This window comes from Moschus berezovskii, chromosome 16, assembly GCF_049115385.1.
Source record: "Moschus berezovskii isolate FMDL1 chromosome 16, NW_MosBer_1.0, whole genome shotgun sequence".
NCBI lineage: Eukaryota > Metazoa > Chordata > Mammalia > Artiodactyla > Moschidae > Moschus > Moschus berezovskii.
Window position 1 is genome coordinate 38,616,955 of NC_142475.1, and position 19,226 is coordinate 38,636,180.

General features: G+C 43.6%; 1 pseudogene; it reads right to left on the reverse strand.

Moving 5' to 3' along the window:
• Positions 1 to 1,637: 1,637 nt before the first annotated feature.
• LOC129559997 (peptidyl-prolyl cis-trans isomerase A pseudogene) lies at positions 1,638 to 1,937 on the reverse strand (annotated as a pseudogene).
• Positions 1,938 to 19,226: the final 17,289 nt, after the last annotated feature.

Genomic DNA, 19,226 nt, shown 5'->3' on the forward strand with positions numbered 1-19,226 from the left:
CTGCAAAGGATGGCAGGGATTTGCTCAAAAATCCTAAGGAACTGCACTGACATTCACCTGTAGGGCCCCAAAGAGCCTCCTACCTGAAATGTCAGTAGGAGGCCATTGGATCTGCCGGTTCATGTGGTCTCAGTGGCAGGGCAGCTGGCACAGTGGCCTGGGCCTTTTGCAGAGGCATCTCTTGTTCTGGGCCCCATTCAAAACTAAGATGTTTTGGGGTCATTTGATAAGTGGGCTGGAGTAACACACTCAGATGAGGGGAATATTATTGCCTCCAAAGAGCCCCATGAGACATTGTGCCTGTTTTTTGGTTGTAGGAGGGATCAGATGCAACCACTTATCCTTTGCCTTAGAATAGATATCTTGACTAGCTATACTACTAGACCCTTAAGAATTTCACTGCCATGGAAGGCCCTTGAACTTTTGTCTAATTTGTTTCTTACCCTCTGAATCATGAATGTCTTACTCACAAGTCTTAGAGTAGTTGCTACTTCTTGCTCACTAGGTCCCATCAGCATAATTTCATCAATACCATGAGCCAATGTGTATCTTGAGGAAGAGGGCTCCCTGTGAACTAGATTATGGCTTAGGGCAGGAGAGTTGATAGGACCCTGAAGAGGGACAGTTAAAGTATATTGATACCCTTGCCAGATGAAAGCAAATTGCTTTTGGTGGGCCTTATGGACAGGAATGGAGGAAAAAGCATTTGCTAGATCAATAGTTGCCATCTGAGTTGCCAGAGACGCCACTAGATACCAGGGTATGTGTTAAGTAGCACAAGCAGTGAAACCACATCTCTTTCAGCAGCTGAAGTTGGAGTCATCACCTGGCTGAGTTTATGATAATCAACTGGTACTGCCCAAGACCTATTTATCTTCTATATTTGTCAAATAGGTGAGTGAGATGGGATTGTGGTGGAAATTATTACCTTCTTCTCTTTCAAGTCCTTGATGATGGCACTAATTTCTACAATCTCTCTAGTAATGTGGCACTGCTTTCAGCTTACTATTTTCTTAGGTAGAGGCAGTGTTAGTGGCTTCCATTTGGCGTTTCCCACTATTAAAGCTCACAGATCAGGGAACCAATGTGAGAATTCTGCTAGCATCTAAGTATACCTATTCCAGTTATGCATTCCAGAACTCAGGAAATAACCAAGGATAGGTTCAGGACCCACTGGGCCTGCTGTGAGACAGACCTGAGCTAACACTCCAACAATCACCTGACTTTCATAAGCTCATATTCTCACTGGTGGACCACAGTAACATTTTGGATCTCTTGGAATTAGTGTCAGTTCAGAGCCAGTGTCTAGATCCTAAAAGTTCTGATTTCGTCCTTTTCCTAAATGCATAGTAGTCCTGATAAAACTGTAGGTCCCTTTGGGGAAGACTGGGAGAAAGATTAACTGTACATCTTTTAGCACTGTACTGGAGTCCTTGCTTTCTTTTTTTGTTAAGTTTTTATTTCATAATCATAAACTTTGCAATCCAGCTGGAACCCAAAGAAAATATGGAACCCAAAGGACTGCAGTGGGAGCACAAAGGCCATAGGATATTTCAAGTAGCTGGGGGTGAAGGTGTGCTCTCCTGAGCTACAGAAGGAGTGGTCTGGTGGCTAAGACAAAACACAAGCGAAACTTATTAGCTTTGTCCACAGTCTGCAATGGTGATTTTCTTGTTGGTCTTGCCATTCCTGGACCAAAACACTCCATGGCTTTCGCAATATTCATGCTGTCTTTCACCTTGTCAAAGATCACATGCTTGCCATCCGACCATTCAGTCCTGGCAGTGCAAATGAAAAATTGGAAGCCGTTTATGTCGCCATGGACAAGATGCCAGGACTCATATGTCCAGGACAAAATCCTTATCATCCAATTTCTCCGCATAGATGGACTTGCCACCAGTGCCATTTTGGCTTGTGAAGTCACCACCTTGACACATAAATCCTGGAATTATTCTGTGAAATCAGGAACCTTTATAACTAGTGCTCAGAGCACAAAAGTTTTCTGCTGTCTTTGGAAATTTGTCTGCAAACAGCTCCAATCTGTTAACATAGCTTTAAGGACTGGATGAGCAATCACTTCTTGGTTTCCAGGTCCCTTACCTCTAAGGAGACACCATCTAAGGGCTTGACATTGATGGCAATGAGTTGACCATGGCTGACTGGCATGGAGGCTCTGGAGCAGCAAAATTTGTCAGACTTATTTGGGCTCCTTTCTTAACAGGACTGGCCTCTCCTTCATTCAAGGGGTTCTGAGTCTGTGTACTGGCTCAAGTCTTAGAGCTGATTAAAGGGCTATGACCCTCTGTTTTTATGATTCAGGTTAGACTTGTTTACCCGACCTCAAACTGCTCTGCTTATACAGATCAAGTAAGAATTTAGTAGGCTTCTGTAGGAGGGCTTTCCTAGCAGCCCACATGGTAAAAAAATCTGCCTGCAAGGCTGGAGACCTGGGTTCGATCCTTGGGTCAGGAAGATCTTCTGGAGAAGGGAATGGTTACCCATTCCAGTATTCTTGCCTGGAGAATTCCATTGCCAAAGGACCCTGGTGGGCTGCTCTGTACTAGTTAGGGTTCTCCAGAGAAACAGAACCAATAGAGCAGTGTGTCCAGATGGAGAGAGGGTCTTCAGCACTTTCTGGAGCTGCCCGTGGCCTGCATGTGACCTGGATGTTGGGCGTGAGGGCGTCCACACAGGGCCCGCTGTGGGAGAGTGCAGTGGCCTTACAGCAGAGACAGGGTGGGGCCAGGGACTGCGGGGGCCAGAGGGCCAGATGGAGGATGGGCAGAAACTCAGAGGGGCCAGCCACAGGGGAGGCCAAGTCAGCGGGGAGGGGCCCCCTGCCCTGAATGGGCTGACAAAGAAGAGACTGCGAGTTTATCAGCAGCAGGATGCTAGCGACAGACACCAGCTGAACAATCAGGAACTGCTCAAGCCAAAGATTCCCGGAGGAGTTCAGAAGAGCCAGTCTGCAGCTGGTCCAGAGAGCAGCAGGTCAGTCCTCAAACCCAGTCACCCGACCTCCGTGAGGTCACTGGGCTGCCTGGAACACCTAGCCTTCTGGAGAGGACCAGGGAAGGAGAAGTATGAAGGCAGAGGCTGAGCATCACCTAAGGAACTAAGTGTATTGCGTTGGATTAAAGCTCAAAACAGAGATTTCGTTATTGTTTTCTCACAAACTAGCCAGTGGGACCAAATCAAAGCAAATGCAGAGCAAAAAGTAACATGCATTTCCTCTGCATATATGAGATGCAGCGTGAGTACTTCTGTGGTCCCTCTACGCCTATGACTTTTCTCTCAGCAACTGAAATCCTCTAAGCTGTCATCAGGCACATCCGCATTGGCTAGAGGAGGAGGAAGCATTGCGCTGGGAACCTGAGCACCGCCTTCACCTCCGGGGGCCCTTCTTTTCTCATTCGTAAGATGACAGTGGGGGTTCAGATATTCTGTAATTTTTTTTCCACCCCCAAGATTCTCTAACCAAATAAGAAAAGGAAAACATGTTCATGGGCCTCTGCAGACTATGCTAGTGCTTTTCAAACCTTCCCTCCAGTCTCTAGTGGCAGAGAAGAGAGAACGTGCATTTCTCAGGATTGTCCTGGATATGGCTTAGAGCAGCCCTCTGAGGTGTTTCCAGAAAGTTCCACAAAGTCTTGTGCTTTATCTCTCAAATTGTACATAAACATTATGAAATATTTTGTAATATATTTGCACTTGTTATGAACAGTGCTTTAAGTTACTTACTGTTGACCAGGACTGATGAACTGGTATCTCTTCTGCCTTTATATCTTTGTCCTGTGACTTCAGTTACTCCCCAGTGCACTGCTCAGACCCTGGGGAGCACTTGTTAGAATTCCAGCATGGGAGCACCATGAGGATAGCATTAGGCTAGCACATTTTCCAACACAGAACATCAAGTCCTAGATCTAGTGAACAGAAAGAAAATCTTCCCCACCCCTCCAATGACAGCTTCAGTCTCTTCATGTAAAATCAGTTCAATTCAGTCACTCAGTCAAGTCTGACTCTTTGACCCCATGGACTGTAGCACGCCAGGCTTCCCTGTCGATCACCAGTGGTCCCCGAGCATCACTCATCAATCTCATCACTTAGAGATTCCTAATCAGAACTATCGTAAGATATCACCTCTTGCCCATTAGCATGACTACCATCAAAAGAACAGAAAATAAAAAGTGTTGACGAGGACGTGAAGACATTGGAAGTCTTGTGCACTCTTGGTGGGAATGAAAAAGGAAGCAGCCACTACGGAAAGTATTATGGAGGTTCCTCTGAAAGCTCAAAACATAACTACCATGAGTTCCAGCAATCCCATCTCTAAATTTATGTACCCAAATACTCAGAGCACAGCCTTAAAGAGATATTTACACATCGGTGTTCATTGCAACGTTATTCATGATAGCCAAGAGATAGAAACAACCCAAATGTCTATTGACATCCAAACAAATAAAGAGAATGTAGTGCACACATTTTGTAACCTTAAAAATGATGGAAACCCTATCACATGTATGACACGGTTGAACCTTGAGGATATTATGCTACGTGTAGTAAGCCAGTGCAGAAAGGACGAATATAGGGTTCCGCTTATGTGTAGCATCTGCTGCTGCTGCTGCTGCTAAGGCGCTTCAGTCGTGTCCGACTCTGTGTGACCCCATAGACGGCAGCCCACCAGGCTCCCCCATCCCTGGGATTCTCAAGGCAAGAACACTGGAGTGGGTTGCCATTTCCTTCTCCAAATGTGAAGCACCTAGAATAGTCAAAATCACAGAAAGAGAAAGAAAAAAGGTGCTTGCCAAGGGCCAATGGGAGGAGGAAGGAGGAATTAGGAGGGTGTAGAGAATGGCAAGCCACTCCAGTACTCTTGCCTAGAAAATCCCATGGATGGAGGAGCCTGGTAGGCTGCAGTCCATGGGGTCACCAAGGGTCGGACACGACTGAGTGACTTCACTTTCACTTTTCACTTTCACACATTGGAGAAGGAAATGGCAACCCACTCCAGTGTTCTTGTCTGGAGATTCCCAGGGACGGGGGAGCCTGATGGGCTGTCATCAGTGGGGTCACACAGAGTCAGACACGACTGAAGTGACTTAGCAGCAGCAGCAGCAGCAGAGTTTCAGTGTTATAAGATTTAAAAGCTCTAGAGATTTGTTTCACAATAGAAGTTGTACTACTACACACTTAAACATGGTTAAGATGTCAAGTTTAAGTTATATGTTTTTGACCACAGTGAAAGAAATAGTGACCTCATTCAGATGGTCAGGTTTCCTTTGAAAAAGAACAAGGCAAGATACTGGCCCACTAAATGTCAAGGTGAAATTTTCTTACAGACCAAACCTGCTTCCTTCCCCAACTCCCTCCATCCCTATGAAGCCAGAAGATGGATCTTCACGTTGCTTGCTCCCCAAAGGTTCTAAGTATGTGTGTGCTGTCAGTGGAGGCCAGGTTAACGACTTGTGCAAAGTTTACTGCCAGTTTGCCATTTCCATTTTCCAATTTCCTTACTTTTGTTAATAAAATTTGAATCACTTTAAAAGATATCGAGGTTAAGTAAGAATGCATCAAATCTTCCAGAATTCTTTTGGGTAGTATCAATGCCTTTATTGGTGACATTAGGGAATAAATGGGTACACCCACCTACATACACACACACACACCCCAATACTCACATTCACTCTCTTGTGCCCTTTCCAACTGCCCCAATCTCACCCCACAGCAAACATGATGAATTCACATCCTGAGGCGGGTGTACCACCAACAAAATCTGACCGGAGGAAACAATTTCAATTCAATCAGAGGCCTCCTGCGGTTGAAGTTTACAAGGAGTGCTGCCAAATCTCACTCTCTTGGCGGACAAACTGTGCAGACTTTGGGCCTGCTGGGAGGGTGAGGCATTTCTTAGTTTCAAAAGAGGGTCAATCCAAGATGTTTGTATTATTTCAATACTGTTTTTCCTATGGAGCCGGGGGTTGGCGGGGTGGGGGTGGGAAGTTCTTTCCTTGTTCCTGATATTTTCCAGAGATCAAAATGAAAACACAATGCACTGAGAGTAATCAGCAAGCCTTCAGAAGAATTGCATGTACTTTTGATTTCTATAAAATCCCCACAATACTTCTGTCACCTTTCATTCTGTGCAGAGGTACACAGCCCAGCCAGAGACTTAGATCCCAGCACAGATATCAGCTTCCTAGTCTTTCCGCATTTTTAGCAGGTATTTTGGAGGATCGTCAACACCAGGAAATGTTTTTCCTGGATCATTTGCATTTGCTTCTCCACTGGATGTGGTCCCGAAGAGTTAATAGCAGTCAGTTGCTCCTCTTTGGGACATTTCTGTGTGAGATCAACAACGTGGACCCAGACACATTTATAAGACATTACTCATACATCCTTCCACTTACTCAAACAGCAACTATTAATTTCTGCTGTGGTCCAGGCGACATGCCTAGTACTGAGCTCACAGAATTATAACAGAAAACTCTCAGTGAGCTTCCAGTCTACATGGGGAGGTGGACAAGCAGAAAATGACAATACAGGGTGGAAAATGCCCAGAGACGTTATGTGTGCTAGGTTTTCCTTGGTAGTGAGGAAGAGAGTGCCTCTTTCATGTCTCACATAAGGACAACAGGAACCACAGGGCCCCAGGAACAGCTTTACCTGCAGGCTGTGTGAAAATGGGAAAGAGGAGCAGGATCCAGGCAGCTTTCGTAATTGTTGGGGTGACTCAGTTTCTCTCTGCATCTCCCACTTCTCATTTTACTCGTATATTCTTTCTCTACCGTACGACTCCTACTTATGCATCATGGCTGCTTACTGACAACGTCCTCTGGATGCCTCAGGAGATCTGAACACTGTCTTCTTTCAGCTTCTTCCCCCTGATACCAAGTGTCCAATCTGGTGGTGTTCCATGTCTAATAAAATCACCTTATCTCTATGGGGCAAAGCTTTTATTCTAACTCACTCATAGACCACCTATAGATAGACTCTCCTTGATCTGAGGTTTCTGTAGTACTATCCACTGTGGGCAAGGGACAGCACATCAAGCATGATTAGCTTCATATGAGAGGCACACGGGGCAGCTTCCTGTAGGGAGTTCCTGGGCAAGCAGTTAGAGGGGCTGTCATCAAAGCAGTCACTGTAGATATGGTAACCACAAAACCGAAAATCTATAATAGATACACATTTTTTAAAAAAGAGAAAGGAATTCGATCATAACACTAAAGAAAGTCATATGCAACAACCCCTGTGTACATACCTGCTTATTTTAAGTTGATCTCTTACGTTCAAATGCATTCCAACAACCCTGCATTTTTTTATTCCCTCCCACCCTACCTTTAATGTTTTTGACTTATTTTACATCTTTTCCTGTTTTGTGCTTAACTACTTTATTGTGCATATAGATGACTTAACTACTTTTGTCTTTTAACCTTTCTACTAGCTTTATAAGGGGTTGATCTACTACCTTCACTGTATTTTTGCCTTTACCAAAGAGACTTTTCCTTTCATAATTTTCATATTTCTAGATGTGGTCTTGTCTTTATTGCTTAGTGGAATCCTTTTAACGTTTGTTGTAAAGCTGGTTTGGTAGGGCTAATTTCTTTTATCTTTTGATTGTCTGTAAAACTTTTTATCTCTCGTTCAAATCTGAATGATAGCTCTGCCAGGTAGAATATTCTTGGATTTTAGGTTTTCTTTCATCACTTTGACTATATTGTTTCACTCCTTTCTCTCCTGACAAGGCAGCTGATAGTCTTATGTGGGTTCTCTTGTATATAACTAGTTGCTTTTCCTTTGTTATCTGAGAGAATAAAGATTTTCTCTTTATCTTTAATTTTTGGCATTTTAATTAGAGGTTCGTGAAATTGTAAAGGAGACAGGGACCAAGACCATCCCCATGGAAAAGAAATGCAAAAAAGCAAAATGGCTGTCTGAGGAGGACTTACAAATTGCTGTGAAAAGAAGAGAAGCGAAAAGCAAAGGAGAAAAGGAAAGATATAAACATCTGAATGCAGAGTTGCAAAGAATAGCAAGGAGAGATAAGAAAGCCTTCCTCAGTGATCAATGCAAAGAAATAGAGGAAAACAACAGAATAGGAAAAACAAGAGAGCTCTTCAAGAAAATTAGAGATTCCAAGGGAACATTTCATGCAAAGATGGGCTCGATAAAGGACAGAAATGGTATGGACCTAACAGAAGCAGAAGATATTAAGAAGAGGTGGCAGGAATACACAGAAGAACTGTACAAAAAAGATCTTCACGAGCAAGATAGTCATGATAACGTGATCACTGACCGAGAGCCAGACATCTTGGAATGTGAAGTCAAGTGGGCCTTAGAGAGCATCACTACGAACAAAGCTAGTGGAGGTGATGGAATTTCAGTTGAGCTATTTCAAATCCTGAAAGATGATCTGTGAAAGTGTTGCACTCAATATGGCAGCAAATTTGGAAAACTCAGCAGTGGCCACAGGACTGGAAAAGGTCAGTCTTCATTCCAATCCCAAAGAAAGGCAATGCCAAAGAATGCTCAAACTACCGCACAGTTGCACTCATCTCACACGCTAGTAAAGTCATGCTCAAAATTCTCCAAGCCAGGCTTCAGCAATATGTGAACCATGCACTCTCAGATGTTCAAGCAGGTTTTAGAAAAGGCAGAGGCACCAGAGATCAAATTGCCAACATCTGCTGGATCATGGAGAAAGCAAGAGAGTTCCAGAAAAACATTGATTTCTGCTTCATTGACTATGCCAAAGCCTTTGACTGTGTGGATCACAATAAACTGTGGAACATTCTGAAAGAGATGGGAATACCAGACCACCTGACCTGCCTCTTGAGAAACCTGTATGCAGGTCAGGAAGCAACAGTCAGAACTGGACATGGAACAACAGACTGGTTCCAAATAGGAAAAGGAGTGCGTCAAGGCTGTATATTGTCACCTTGCTTATTTAACTTCTATGCAGAGTACACCATGAGGAACGCTGGGCTGGAAGAAGCACAAGCTGAAATCAAGATTGCTGGGAGAAATATCAATAACCTCAGATATGCAGATGACACTACCCTTATGGCAGAAAGTGAAGAGGAACTCAAAAGCCTCTTGATGAAAGTGAAAGAGGAGAGTGAAAAGGTTGGCTTGAAGCTCAACATTCAGAAAACAAAGATCATGGCATCTGGTCCCATCACTTCATGGGAAATAGATGGGGAAACAGTGGAAATAGTGTCAGACTTTATTTTTTTGGGCTCCAAAATCACTGCAGATGCTGATTGCAGCCATGAAATTAAAAGACGTTTACTCCTTGGAAGGAAAGTTACCACCAACCTTGATAATATATTAAAAAGCGAGACATTACTCTGCCAACAAAGGTCCGTCTAGTCAAGGCTATGGTTTTTCCCGTGGTCATGTATGGATGTGAGAGTTGGACTGTGAAGAAAGCTGATCACCAAAGAATTGATGCTTTTGGACTGTGGTGTTGGAGAAGACTCTTGAGAGTCCCTTGTACCGCAAGGAGATCCAACCAGTCCATTCTAAGGGAGATGAGTCCTGGGTGTTCATTGGAAGGACTGATGCTAAAGCTGAAACTGCAAATCTTTGGCCACCTCATGCGATGAGTTGACTCACTGGAAAAGACTCTGATGCTGGGAAAGGTTTGCGGCGGGAGGAGAAGGGGACGACAGAGAATGAGATGGTTGGATGGCATCACCGACTCTGTGGACCTGAGTTTGAGTGAACTCCGTGAGTTGGTGATGGACAGGGAGGCCTGGTGTGCTGTGATTCATGGGGTCGCGGAGAGTCGGACACGACTGAGCGACTGAACTGAACTGAACTGAATTATAATATGTCTTGATGGGACTCTCTGTGCTTCCTAGACCCAGATGTCTGTTTCCTTTCCTAAGTTAGGGAAATCTTCAGCTATTACTTCTTCAAGTAAATTCTCTGCCTCTTTCCCTCGCTCTTCTCTTTTTGGCACCCCTGTAATGTGAATGTTAGTATGCTTCATGTTATTTCAAAGGTCTCTTACACTACCCTCAATTTAAAAAATTTCTTTTTCTGTTCAGCTTGGGTGATTTCCACTACTCTATCTTTCAATTCATTCCACTGTACTATCTAATCTACTTGAAAGTCGATTTCTTCAAATGTATTTTTTATTTCACATATTGTATTCTTCAACTCTCTTTGCCTCTTTTTTATATTTTCTAACTTCTTGTTAAACTCTCACTGTGTTCATCCATTCTCCTGAGTTCACTGACCATCTTTATTACCTAGGACTTTGTTGGGTAGATGGCTTACCTCTACTTTACTTAGTTCTGGGTTTGTCTCATTCCTTTCTTTGGAATATATTCCCGTGTCTCCTCATTTTGCCTAATTCTCTGTGTCTGTTCCCATGAATTGGGTAGGTCAGTAATGTTTCTTTTTTTTCCTATCTTGGAGAAGTGGCTTTATGTAGGAGACATCCTATCCTAGTACCACACTCCCCTCTGGTCGTCAGAATGATATGTTCTAGGGGTTCCCTATATGCAGACTGCATGGCCCCTCCTGTTGTGGTGGAGCTAACTACTATGGCTGTGCTGAAAGGCAGGCCTGGCCTCCAGTCTCATTGGCTGCCAGTCCCTGCCTTGAATGGTAGCTGCTGGCCTGCTGGTAGATGGGGTCGTGTTCCAGCATGACTGGCTATGTGGCCTGAGGGTCCTGTGGCTGGCCTGTTGGTGGGTGGGCAAGCCTCCAGTGCTGATAGGGTGGAGAGAGGACTCCAAAATGGTATTTGCCAGTCCCAGTGTCCTTGTGGTAGAACGACCTCCTCAAATTTCTGATGCCAGTATGTACGTTCCCAGAGTGAGCTCCCATTGTCTCCTGCTGCTCTAAAAGGCTCTCCAAGATCAGCAAAGGGGTCTGACCCAGGCTCCTTTCAATTTACTGGCCCTGCACTGGGTCTCAGATCATGTGAGATTGTGTGTGTGTGTGTCCTACAAGAGTGGAATATTTGTTTCCTACAGACCTCCAGACCTTCTGTATGTAAGCCCTGCTAGCCCTCAAGGCCACAGATCCTGGGGGTTTCTTCCTGGTGCAGGACCCCAGGACTGGGGAGCCTGACGTAGGGTTTGGATCCTTTGTACCTTGGTTAGAACCTCTGCGATTATGATTATTCTATTTGTGCATTGTCTACCTTGGCTTTGTGGGTCTTGACGATACTGCTTCTCTGCCCTCCCCCCACCTATCTTGTTTTGGTTCCTTCTTCTCTTTTTAAAATTAATTAATTAATTTTTGACTGTGCTAGGTCTTCATCGATGTGTGTGGGTTTTCTTTAGTTGTGGTGAGTGGGAGATACTTTTTTAAGTTTATTTTTTTAATTGGAGGAAAATTGCTTTATAATATTGTGTTGGTTTCTGCCATACAACAGTGCAAATCAGCCATAATTATACATATATCACCTCCCTCTTGAGCCTCCCTCCCCTCATGCTACTAGGTCATCACAGAGCGCCAGAAGACCTAAATAGACATTTCTCCAAAGAAGACATACAGACGGCAAATAAATGCATGAAAAGATGCTCAGTATCACTAATTATTAGAGAAATGCAAATCAAAACGACAAAGAGGGAGCTACTCTTCGTTGCAGTGCACAGGCTTCTCATTGCAGTGGGAAAATAAAAAGGCTTAGAATAAATATGCAACACAGACCTTCAAAGAACATGGCTTTTCCAATGGTTCCCTTGATGGTTAAGTTTGATGTTTCATATTGGAGCATTACAGGGGCAATCGAGAGTCAGAGGATAAACCTGATGCATCTTACTGAAGCTTTCATTTTATTAGAAATTGTGGGAGAATTTTATATTCATACAAACATGAATGTATGATAGGGTAGACTGAAAAACAGTCAAGGTTTTTAAAGACATGAAATTGAACTTGAATTTCAAGCTAGTGGATGGGTTCTTTGTGGAAAAGATCCTGTAGATTCCTTATTAGGGGCCATGGGAAACTCCGTGAATAATGTCAAGATTTCTGTCTAGAATCGTAATCCTCAACCTTGTTAGTTTTTAAGTAATATATTCTTCTTTATCAAGTACAGTCTGTGTGACTATATGACATTTAATAACATGCCAGATTCTCCAGGCTTCCCAGGCAGTGCTAGTGGTAAAGAACCCACCTGCCCAGTGCAAGAGAGATAAGAAACATGGGTTTGATCCTTGGGTCGGGAAGATCCCCTGGAGAAGGAAATAGCAACCCATTCTAGTATTCTTGCCTGGAGAATCCCCTAGACAGAGGAGCCTGGTGGGTTACAGTACATGGGGTCACAAAGAGTTAGTTGGACACGACTGAAACAACTTAGCATGCACACAGATTCTCCAGGGCTTCTTGATTCATAGACGCAGAGGAAGAATAACAATCACGAGATTAACCTCAGCATGCTTGTTGCATATCTATGACATGCTTGGTTAAGTATGTTTTCTAAATACGGTTTCTTTTTCACTTGCCTTGCTAAGATAAATGAGAAGGAAGTGGGAGAGACAGGGATGGAGGGAAATGGAAATGGCAAAGCTATTTCCAATGTTTAAAAAAGGATGGGGTTGTGAGAAGAGAGTGCGTTCAAGAAGCAAGGCTTAGCGCTAGGCATGTTGGCTCTCATGCAGTCTAGTTAGGCTGCTCAGGGGTAGTGGCTTGACAGTCACCAAGGTGAGTAATCACAGACAGCTCCTGGATCCAAGCCCAGGTTCATGACATCACCCCACACCTTTAGTCCCTCCTCCAGCTCAAGTTCGTAGCTCAGCAATCTCGCAATTGGCAACAAAATACAAAGAACAACTGGAAAGGGAAATGAGAATTTACTACTAGCTTCAGTTTTCTTTGCGGGAAATAATGTAGGTTTTTCTTATGTATGAGAGGAAGGCTCAGATTACAGGATGAATCCTGTTAGGACAGGCAGACTGTGCAGCAGTACAAGGTAGTCACTTTAGGTGGTTTCCTCTCCAGCTATGAAGGCATGAATATTGAATGGCATTTGAGAGACAACAAAGCTTTGTATAAATGTTAGACCTCTGGGCTGTTGAGATGCATTCTAGAATATGAAGCCTCATAAATAGCTAGTTTGGAAACCCCTGCCCTGTTCTGTGCTTGATCCCTGGTGTTCAAGCTGGGTCAGCTTGACTCTTTGAACCTTGTGAAATTGTAAATATCCCTGGGAAGGGTGTTAGCTTTTCTGCGTCATTGTGTGGTTGTGAAGGAAGAAAGTGGAGCCTGGCAGCTGATCTTAGTTCTAGTTACAGCTCTGCTGCTGGAGTTCTGTGACCATGGGCATGGCAGTTCTTTCAATTTCCATGACCTCGTCTGTACACACAGAGACTGAACTAGGCTATCTCTAATGTTCCCTTCAGGTTCCACTTTCTATGAGTCAAGGAGGAAAGGCAGTGTGAGCAGGAACTTCAGAATGGGGATCTGAGTGAGCAAGGGGGAATCCACCCTCAGGGCAAAGGGCCCCAAATGGAAAGGCAGGCACCCAAATGCCAGATTTGGCTGTATATCTATCTAAATGATCATAACAGTAATAAAAACTATTAGAGCCTGTTCTGTGCTCCTGCTGTCTTATTACACTTTACCTTAAGTACTCAGGGCTTACCTGGTGGCTCTGACAGTAAGGAATCTGCCTCCAATGCAGGAGACCCAGGTTTGATCCCTGTGTCAGGAAAAACCCCTGGAGAAGGGAATGGCAACCCATTCCAGTATTCTTGCCTGGAGAATTCCATGGGCAGAGGAGCCCGGTGGGCTGCAGTCCATGGGGTTGCAAAGAGTCAGACAAAACTGACCGACTAACACTTTCACTTTCACTTAAGAATTCATGATTGGGGAGGGTGTGGGAGAAGGCAATGGCAACCCACTCCAGTACTCTTGCCTGGAAAATCCCATGGACGGAGGAGCCTGGTAGGCTGCAGTCCATGGGGTCGCTGAGGGTTGGACACAACTGAGCGACTTCACTTTCACTTTTCACTTTCCTGAATTGGAGGAGGAAATGGCAACCCACTCCAGTGTTCTTGCCTGGAGAATCCCAGGGACAGCGGAGCCTGGTGGGCTGCCGACTATGGGGTCACACAGAGTCGGACACGACTGAAACGACTTATCAGCAGCAGCAGCAGAGACCACAATACACACATCCCTGAGTAGTTCTGCACTGTTTCTGGAGTCCTAAGTCCTACAAACATCCTTGAGAATCAGCCAGTGCCAATCTGCCTCCACAGTGTGGTGGGATAGATGTGTTTGTACTTATCCAGCTTATTATCCTTACATCATCTCAAGAACTTGCAAGATACAAAAGGTGACAATAGATCTGTGTTGGGATAGAACTAAATTTGAGGACGAACAGTTGAGAAGGTATGGAATACCCAGGTGGACGTGTCCAGCAGGCAATTGGAAACATGGGTCCAGGGGCGAGGAGAGACCTGGATTTAGGGGTTATTTATACACAAGGGGTAATTGGTGGCCATGATCTTCCAACTTTTTTTTTTTTATAAAACATACTCATTGTGCATTTTATTTCCTTTCATCTACAGCATAAATTGGGGTTTCCCTGGTGGCTAAGGTGGCAAAGAATCTGCTTTTAATGCAGGAGACCTGGGTTCGATCTCTGGGTTGGGAAGATCCCCTGGATAAGGGAATGGCAACCTACCCCAGTATTCTTACCTGGGAAATTCCAGGGACAGAAGAGTCTGGAGGGCCACAGTCCATGGGGTCGCAAGGTGTCAGATACAACTGAGTGACTAACACACATACACAGCATAAATTAGATGGCATGACACAGAACTTGAAAAATATTTGAATGATTTATGTGTGCCAAAGTCCTAAACGTAGCTGCTGCTGCTGCTGCTGCTAAGTCGCTTCAGTCGTGTCCGACTCTGTGCGACCCCATAGACGGCAGCCCACCAGGCTCTGCTGTCCCTGGGATTCTCCAGGCAAGAACACTGGAGTGGGCTGCCATTTCCTTCTCCACGTAGCTACTTCTGGTCAAATGGCTCAGGAGAGGGTTAGGGCTGAAATTAGGGTGTGTCTTGATGAGAATAGTTTTCAATTCTAATTGTGTTCTTCCCACAACATCTCCACTGGTAAAACAGGGAGAGCTCAGTGTGTCTCATTTCAATTAAGACAGAGCTCCCTAGTCAGTAGGAGGTTTAGGGGAGTCTTCAGGCTCTGTGGGGTGGAGGTGCAGGGCTGAGAGGCAAGCAGGATGTGGGAAAGGCGGCTAGTGCGCATGTGCTCAATTGCATCCGACTCTGTGAGACCCCATGGATTGTAGCCCACCAGGCGCCTCTGTTCATGGGATTTGCCAGGCATGAATACTGGAATGGGTTCCAGGGATTGAACCCATGTTTCTTGCATCTCCTGCATTGGCAGGCAGATTCTTTACCACTGCACCACCTGGGAAGCCTGTGGAGGTGGGGGACCTGGTATCAATTTCTGTCCACTCCTCAGAAAGGCTAGTGCTGGGACTTCTCTTCTTTCCTGGCCTTTCCCAGTCTGCCCCAGTAAGCTCAGGGTCTCCTTGCAAGGAGGCTGGCGCTTTCTGGCTAGAGGCATCTCGCTGGCTTAAGAGACACGCGGAGATGATTAACTGGTAGTTTCTGCCATGATCTGCTGACCTTCTTATGGGAACCTCTGTAGAGATAAAATGACTTACTTTTTTTGTTCTTAGTGTCTCTGGTGCCTATAACTTTCACAGTAATCATGACATTTGTGTTTATCATTAATATTCCAGCTGGAAACACCCTCTTCCCCCCTCTTGTCCCTGCCATGGCCCATCTGCAGTTCAGGTTATCACCTTTCTCAGAAAACGCTCTCCGTAAAAGCCCAGTATTGGTGAGTTAGGCTGATGGTTTCCACACCTCTCTTCTCTGTCCTTTACTTCCTACTGCAGTTTAGGGGAAGATGATTTTATACCATAGATACCTCATTCATCAACGCTGTCTTCTGAATCTCCCTACTCATGCCCACTATCGCAGACCTTGAATAGCTGTTTTCATTCAGCCATTTAGCCCGTTACTTCTTTGACCAGCGGGCTAAACCCAAGTATCTCTCAGACTCCTGTGCTGTCATTAACATGCTTCTTGTTTAACTCAAAACAGCTGTTCCTCCTCTGCCTCCCGTCCCCAATCTCTCCTCTTAGACAAACCTTGCTGACCCAGAAACTTTGGGGAACAAATGATTTCTGAACAAGTGAGAGTTCTGGAAAGATAAGGATTTGCCTCTTTCAGTATGGAAACTTCTTTAATCTTAACCATTTGAATGGAAATTTTCTAGGACGTAAAATGTTTAACTTTTTCTTGATGTACTAGGATCATTACAATAAACAAAGGTTTTGTACTCTGCTGCCATACAATGGGGCCCTGAAGATCTTTTGGGATAAAACAGTCCTAGATTTCTGTGGTTCTGAAGTTATTGGATAAACTTTTAAAAAATTGAAGTATAGTTGATTTATAATGTTGTGTTTCAGGTGTACGGCAAAGTGATTCAAAGAATCTAATATATATATATTCCTTTTTAGATTCTTTTTCATTGAAGGCTATTTTTTGTAAGCTATTACTTGTTAAAATTTTGTAAGCTTTTAAATTGACCATCTCCATACTTTTTATAAGGTCATTAGCTACCACTTCTCTCTATCATTATAACCTATTTTGAGACTTTCTTTAATTCTAACTTTCAATATTCACCTTGGGCATAGAATACCACTGCACTCACACACACACATATACAAACTCAAGCATGTGTGCGTTTGCCTGTGTGTTAGAGCTGTGTGCAAACAATTGTGAACAATAACTTGAGAGTTTTTCTGAGTAAACTGAGCAGATTGTGAGTCCTCTATTTTGATTTTCCAGAGGTCAGTTTTGTTAAGGTTTTTGCTCATTCTATTAATAAAAAGTTGCAAGACAAATCTTTTTGGACTTTGTTGAAAAGTTACTCCTAGATTTCTAGGGGCAACCTATCTTTCTAGAAACTTCTTCCTCAGTTTCATTCTTTGTTATCACTTTATTCTAGAATAGGCAACTGTCACTAAAAAGGGATTCTTTTTATGAGAAATTCTTCACTCCATTGTCCCAACTTCACATACAAACTATTTCACCCACTATCTTTAAAAATATTATCATGATGTTTTTAAACGATTGTCATTAAAAAAAAAAAATCCACAGGTGCAAAAACAAACTGCGGCCACGAGAGCTAAATCCCTCTTTCTCCCTCATTGTCCTCTTTGGCAGAATTCTGTGGAAAGCTGAGTAAATGAACAGGGCCTTTTGACAGAGTGAAACCCAGACCAGCCCTATTGAGCAATGTCTTGAATGTAAGTCCTTTTCAACTAAACAGAGGTATATTTTCTTTTACATGGTTGACTTTGACCCTGTATTTGAACAGACGACACTTGTGCAACATTTTCTGGATCAATTGATCATCTGCCCAGAGCAGACATGCATGGTTCTCATCATTAACGGGAAACCAAACCCATCGACATAACCCTCCATTCTACTTCGTTTCTCTCCAGTCCTTCATGCTGTAGATTCTGAAATATTAATGAAAGCAGTGGGCTTCATTCTCACATCCAGCCCCAGTGGAAGCAGAGGCAGAGAGTAGGAAGATGAGAAATGTCCTCATTTTGCAAAACAAAGTGCTTCTCCAAGTTGCCTTTTTTCCTGAACTATCTGCCTCTGCCACTCCCAAGGTACTTGCTTAAAATACAGATTCCAGGGCCCCTTCTACACTTACTTTACCAAAACTCCTAGAGGATGGGGCTTTGTGATTTGCATTTTAAATCAACCAGATGATATCTTTGTTTTTTGTTGACCTACCAATTTCTATGTGTCTGACTATCACGTAAATACTACAAATAGTTAAGCTCAGCTAAATACTCAGACAGTACTAACCATCATTGAACTTTACTATTGCAAGTGTAATACCTTTCACTTATAAAGCAGCATTTAAAATAATTTTATTGGTGTATAGTTGATTTACAATATTGTATTAATTTCTTCCATACATCAAAGTGATTCAGTTATAAGTATATATACACACACATTCTTTTTCATTATAGTTTGTCATCATAGGAAACTGAATATAGTTCCCTGTGCTATAGAGTAGCATCTTGTTGATTATCCATTTTATATGTAAAAGTTTGCATCTATTAACCTCAAACTCTCAGTCCATCCCTCCCCCACCCCCTCTCCTCCCTGGCAACCACAAGTCTGTTCTCTACGTCCATGAGTCTGTGTCTGTTTCACAGATCAGTTCAGTTGTGTCATATTTTAGATTCCACATATAAGTGATATCATATGGTACTTATCTTTTTCTTTGACTCACTTCACTTAGTAGGATCATTGCTAGTTGCCTCCATGTTGCTGCAAATGGCATATTTTGTTCTTTTTTATGGCTGAGTAGCCTGGAGAATCCCAGGGATGGGGGAGCCTGGTGGGCTTCTGTCTATGGGGTCACACAGAGTCGGACACGACTGAAGTGACTTAGCAGCAGCAGCAGCAGTATTCCATTGTATTACGTATGTACCTCATCTTCTTAATCCATTCATCTGTCAACATTTACATTGTTTCCATGTCTTGGCTATTGTAAATAGTTACATAGCAGCATTTTTACCATTCAAAGTGTTTTCTATGTATAACCATCTGAGGCAGGCAGGGGAGGTATTATTACCCCCATTTTAGAAATGTGTTTGAGTCCCCTGCAGCTTAATGACTTGGGCAAACTGTGTTGGGACTTACTAGCCTGGAGTTAGTACTGGTGCTCAGATTTTCTAGCCTTATTTCACTGCACACTTGGTGTTATAAGACCCAAGACACAGAGAAAGCTAAGTGTTCCTTAGAAATAGTTTTCAGGAAATAGTGTTCCTGAGCTGAAATCAGCATCTTCAGAGTGCCTCCACGTGCTGTTGAGGGTGCTGTGCATTTGCTTCTAAAAGATGAAAGCCAAGACGGAGCCCTGGGCACCAAGGAGCAACAGGAATCTTCAAAACAACAACAAAAAAATCTCATTCCTCTTTTGTTCATCCCCTTCAATTTTCTGACCTTTTCCCTCCACTCCCTCTTTCTTGTAAAGACTCAAACTCTGAAATAATTATATGAAATTAAGTCGGTTAAATCCAGGCTTGTTTCCTTAAGATTGATGTGTTAACATTCGGAGCAGTTTTCTCAGGACTCAGGGAGACTATTATTTCTGAGCTTGGCTGCAGGAATCTTCCTCTTTCCCTGGGCAGG